The following is a 5962-nucleotide window of genomic DNA, read 5'->3' on the forward strand; positions in this document are numbered from 1 at the left end:
ATTTGATAAGATTTCAAATATTTTTTTGCAAAAAAGTATGAAAATCATGAAATTTTTGGTACCTCAGAAATTCGGGTAAAAAACGAAAATGGGCAACCCTATATATGTGTCATGTTTACAGGAGGCAGTGCAAACCTTGTTCTATTGTTTAAAAGATATGACAAATAAGGACGGAGCCTTGGGTTGGTCTTTGTTCCTGATGGTGTGCATTCTTTGGTCCTATAGTCTTCTCAGATATTATATTTTCTATAGTACTAGTGGAAATAGGTTTAGCATATTATATTTTCTATAGTACTAGTGGAAATAGGTTTAGCATATCTTCGGTCCTATAGTCTTCTAAGAGATTCTGGTATATCTTTAATACTTTACTCTTCTTGTAAGACTATATAGTTGAATTAATAGAATTATCTTCTAAAGTGTTCATAATTTATATATTGCTTTAGTAGTTATATACCTTATGAATAAGATATACTTCATTTATATATTTCACTTGATTAGATTAGTCGATCTATGCTACAGCAACGATCCCATGACCTTGATGAGTTGCTCTAACTCTAACTTGTCCATCCGAATGGTTGAAGTCCTGAGGAGTTAGTACCACTATTTACTAGCATAAGCATAATGCTTAGGTTAGATAAATACCGTTTGATGCGGGTATGTCCGACGGAAAGTGAGGTAGGCAGCAGGTGGCGATAGCTTTGTCCGTCCCTTGTATTCATCCACGTCCGGGTATGATATAAGAGTGCGTAAATGCTAGGCAAAATTTGCTACAGGACATTAAAAAAATATGTAATTAGCTAAGGGACACCGTAAAATCGTGAAACGGCTGAAAGACACTCCAAGGTTCCCATCGGATGGCCTAATCAGCCAAAGAAAAAGCTAAATTTTGAATTTTCAAACTTGATTTTGAGATTGATTTTGAGATATTTTCAACATAATTTCTTTTACAACATTGGCTTTTAAGTCACCAAGAACACATTTATAAAAGTTTTACATACAAATTTATTTTTATTTTCTAATAAGCCATTTTGGCTTATTAGGAAATAAGCCAAACGATGGGACCCAAAAATCGTGTAATTTGCCATTGGACACTTTCACTATTATTTTATTATTTTCGGAACAAATGGAGGGACAAACAATTAAAAAGGACCAAATTGCCCTTGAGGCCAAACTTAGGTTCAAGGGTGGTGGCGATGGCCTTGACCGGTGGCGAGCGTCAGTGGAAGAAGAGCATCTTGCAGCAAGTGCCAAAGGGGGTCGAGATGGCGTCCAGGTGAGCTACCATGCTCCGCGCGGCGAAGAAGAGGAAGAACACCACCCGGAGCATCGCCGGCAGTGAGTCGGATCCAAGGAACCGCTGGCACAGCGTGATGAACAACACGAGGTAGTGCGCGGCGCCCACGGCGAACATGGCGACGGTGCCCTCGTGCCACCCCATCTTCGCTGCCAACCTGCCACCCTCGCAGTCACTAGGTTCCCGATCACCGTGATGTGGCTGGCCGGGTTGGCCACCATGGGTAGGAACTTCCTCCCGTGGGTGAACCACTGAAGTGGCCATAGATCTTGAGGTCGAGCGCCAAAATGGGCAGCGAGAACGCCCATCACAACGTGTGGTAGGAGCGCGCGTCGGGGCGGAGGAACAACGCCGACTGTAGTAGCAGCAGCCACGAGATCCACGGCGCGAAGAGATAGTTCATGGCGATGTGGTGCCTGAACTCGATCGGCGCGCACGGCGGGGAATAATCGGAGGAGGCACAGCGCCGCCTAGAGCGCGCACAGTGGCACCAGCTTGAGCAGCGCCAGCGACGAGAGCAGCACAAACGCCGTGAACGGCAGCGACCTCGCACTACCAGGCCTAGCGCCCGCTGGTCCGTCGACAAGTCGCTCAGCGTCTGCCACAACAGCTCCTACCCCGACAGCGCCAGGGGTCCACGTACCATGCAAGGACATCGGGACACGATGCTCTACCATGCGGCGCTGCCGGCGCACGTAGTGACCAAGGGGTCCACGTACACGAGCACTATCATCACACTAAAGGAGCAGCAGGAATAAATAAGAAGACAGTGAAAAAAAGAAAAGGGCAAAATTGACATTTCACATGGCTTCTCTCTCCTCACCTAGGTGTATATATTATTTTATTGCTCATAGTGTCCATCAACAAATTACACATTTTTTGATGTGTCTTTCAGCCGTTTCACGATATCGTGATGTCTCTTAGCTAATTACACTTTTTTTAGATGTCCTATAGCAAATTTTGCCTAAATGCTATAACCATGCGAACATATCAGCAAGGAATGGTCTCTTGGTAGTACTTGAATGCCATGAACTAAGCCCTAGCCTTATAAGCATGCATGTGTTAAGTATCTACTATATTGAAAATATAGAAGTACATGTGTATTGTAGTTCTCTTATGTCCTTTTTCCACTATACTAATTAATTCGAGATGAATCTTCTGTATATTACACTCCCTCTTAATCATATTTATCCTAACCCTCGAGCATTCCATGAGCAAATGCTTGCAATCTTCGTCTTGAGCTTCGCATTTATAGGCGGCATATTTGTTTATTTGGCCAGCCACGTTTATCTAGATTGTTTACTGCAAGGCATTGAAGGATCGAGACCTGGGTTTATATTTTCAAAATTCTGGAATGAGAAAAATGGTATGGGAACAAGTTTTTGACTGTATTTGATTAAATTTTATTAAATTCACGAAAAATAAAATTTTCGAACAGTTTCGTGCCAATGTGTGTGGGGTTGGTACTCTGAAATTTCTAACCAAAATTTCAAACCTTAACGGGGCCGACGGTTGGGAAGTGGGCTGAGGGTCATTAATTTACATGTCTGACTTTTTGTCCGTGGATTGATTTGATTAGGAAAATTTTGAAATGTGAATTAGCTTCGGCAATGGATATAAGGTTATTAGTCTACGTGCTTGCCACATTTGACACTCATGTCCTTCGTTTGATTGGGGAAAGTGAAATTTGAAATAGGTGAATCGAGTTATCAGTAATTGATTGATCTATTGTACAATTTGTACACATGTGAATAATGATTTTAGAAGTTTGTGGATTTAAGATCTATGTGAAGGATAGGTACGTGAAAAAGAAATGGAAAAATGACGAAAGCAAAACGCAAGAACAATTCTTGTCAGCCGCATATTGCAACGATTAAACTTGGCTTGGGCATTTTCTGCCTATCAATTGCTTTCTCTGCCAGCATGTGCAAACGTAAGAGAAGAGAAACAGAGGATGGTGATCAAGTTGTACATGATGTATGTCTAACAATTGCTGGCAGGCCAACATGTGCAAACGTAAGAGAAGAGAAACATAGGATGGAGTTTAGTCCTGTTTTCGTAGTACATGATGCATGTTAGTAAGAAAATTTATTCGTTTGTAACAATTTGTTCAGTTACTTTTAAAGGCTATATCTACCCTATAGTTCAAATAAATGATTTTACTCTTTACTCATTCATCGTGTAACACATCGAACGGTGTGAAATCATCCGATGACTTACATCCGACGGCACCGGAGGCGCGCCTCTCCTCCCTCCCAGATCCGCCTGTCCCACACCTTCCTCTCTCCCACACCGCATCCGCCGATTTGCGCCACCAGTATTGCCGTGATCTCCTCCCCATCCCCTCGCACAACTAGGGGTGGATGTAGAGCTGGCTCGGCTCAGCTCGGTCTGGCTCGTTAGGATAACGAGCTAGCTCGGCTCGGCTCGTTATCCTAACGAGCTAGAAACCTAGCTCGGCTTGGCTCATCAACAAGCTCGAGCTAGCTCGTTAAGATCGCGAGCCCATTAACCACGGGGAGGAGCTCGACGGTGGAGGGGGAGAACTCGACCTCCGTAGCTCCGCCGGCACTTGGACGGTTCACTGTTGGACCATGAGGAAACGAGCTTGAGCTTGCCAGCGGCGTCGGGCGCTTGAGGCGGCCGGCGGCGGCGGGCGCTGGGGGAGAGGCGGAGACCAGCGGCGGCGGGAGCTGGATTTCCCAGCGGCGGAGGACGCTAGGGGAGAGGTGGAGACTGGTGGCGGCGGGCGTTGGGGGAGAGTCGGAGACCGGTGGCGTCGGCCGCTGGGGGAGATGCGGAGCAGCATCGTGTCTCGGGTGGCCAGGTGGGGAATTGAGGAGTGAGTCTCGAGAGGACTAGGGTTTGCAGTTGCACAGTGTCTACTTGTGGCTTGGGCGTTTTTGTTGTATTGGGCTTTTGGGTTGTCTAATGGAGTCCTGGCTCGTTAAGACTTGCGAGCAGCTCACGAGCCAGATATCTAACGAGCTAAAATGCCAGCTCGGCTCGTTAGGAAATTCAAACGAGCCGAGCCGAGCCAGTCACAAGCGGAGCGAGCTAACGAGCCACGAGCTTCCTGTCCACCCACGACGCGATCTGCGCCAAACCCCCCGCAAGGCCGCAACCCCGTCCCCTCGCATCGCGTTCCATCTCTCGCCAAATCGTCATCGCCTCGCCCTCACGGTCGCGCTTGAAGTCTGCGATGGCCGCCGGACCAGGTCACCATCACCTCGCCCTCACCGTCGCACCGCTGCCACCGCATCCCCCGGTTCAACTCCACTGAGATCGACTTCTCCCTCGTCTGCGCCGCCACCAACCGTCGAGGACAATACCAACGACGCCTCGCCGATCTCCTCCGCGGCCACTGCCGACCGGCACCGACTCCCGCCTCGCCGATGTCCTCCGCGGCCGCTGTTGACCGGCGCCGACTCCCGCATCGTCGCCCCGCGTCACTACCGACCGGTACAGCCGAGCCGAAGCCAGCGCTGCCTGCCTGACCACATCACCGCCATCACCCAGCCAGGCATTTCTTCTTCAGGTTTGTATTATCGATTCTATTTGTGCTATTCATTGGAAATGTTCAGCCTGATTCATATTTCAACCGGATGCTAATTTTCCTTTCACATTTTACATGTTTTGTCTTGATACTCTCTGCATCATGCTTCAAATATAAGCTCGTTTCTGAACCATGTATATCAGTTATTAATTCTATGGCACCAGAAAATTACATGGCTTCATCACATTTGAAGGCTACAGGTAATTTCATTTTTATGGAGTGATCAAGCATAATCAGGGGATACGCTGCAAAACAGATCTCCTCTCCCTAGAGGACTTCTACATGGAGTGATCTATCAGACCAATTTAGTTTTGACTTGAGGCTATCTATTTAAAACTGTGTAGAAAATATAAAATGGGAAAATAATATACTCTTGCCCCTGTCTTCCTTGGAGATTATTTGAAGAAGGTTATCAATGATATGCAAAGTTGGTGGATAGTGGAACTCAGGTTACTTCAATCAGCAATTAATATCAGCGAGTACCATAACTTCCTACTTAGGTTATCGGTTGTTGGCTAATTAGCTAGAATCTATTGGTATGCATTATATTTTATTTTTATTAAGGGGTTATTGCAAAACTAAATTGATTTCTTAATAATGGAAACAGATCTATATCGCACTACTCCAAGCGCATCCACATCACCTCGTATGATTGTATTCTCAAGGTTTTCTTGTACTCTCATATTTTTTAAGAGTGAATTGCATATTGGGCTAGTTATTATTGCTAAAGTTTCACTTTGGGCTATGGCACATCTCATGTTTTCACTTTAGCACAGGGTTTTTTTACCTTTAGTTCCATACTAGACAACCCTATCTTCAACGTCTCCTACTTGTTCCAACTCAGTCACTGCCTGCAACGTGCTACCTAGCTAGATTCACCTGCCTGCCAATGATAATGGCTCACGCTGGTGGATTGGCACAAGCACAACACGACTAACCTGAATGCTGCAGCAGAATGGTGCCATTGAGCATCCTAGTCGAGCTCAAGCTTTTGTTTCACATTCCTAACACTCAAGTTCTGTGTACATCAACCTACGAGATCGAGCACCCCCCCCCCCCCCCCCCCAACAAGGAGCTGCTCCTTTTCCTCGTGATGTATTGTGCTCTAATTC

The 5962-nt window shown here is 46.2% G+C and overlaps 1 pseudogene; it reads right to left on the bottom strand.

The window, feature by feature from the left end:
• Window positions 1-1216: 1216 nt before the first annotated feature.
• LOC127754734 (S-type anion channel SLAH1-like) lies at window positions 1217-1940 on the bottom strand (annotated as a pseudogene).
• Window positions 1941-5962: the final 4022 nt, after the last annotated feature.

The sequence above is a fragment of the Oryza glaberrima genome, chromosome 11 (genome assembly GCF_000147395.1).
Source record: "Oryza glaberrima chromosome 11, OglaRS2, whole genome shotgun sequence".
In the NCBI taxonomy this organism is placed as follows: domain Eukaryota; kingdom Viridiplantae; phylum Streptophyta; class Magnoliopsida; order Poales; family Poaceae; genus Oryza; species Oryza glaberrima.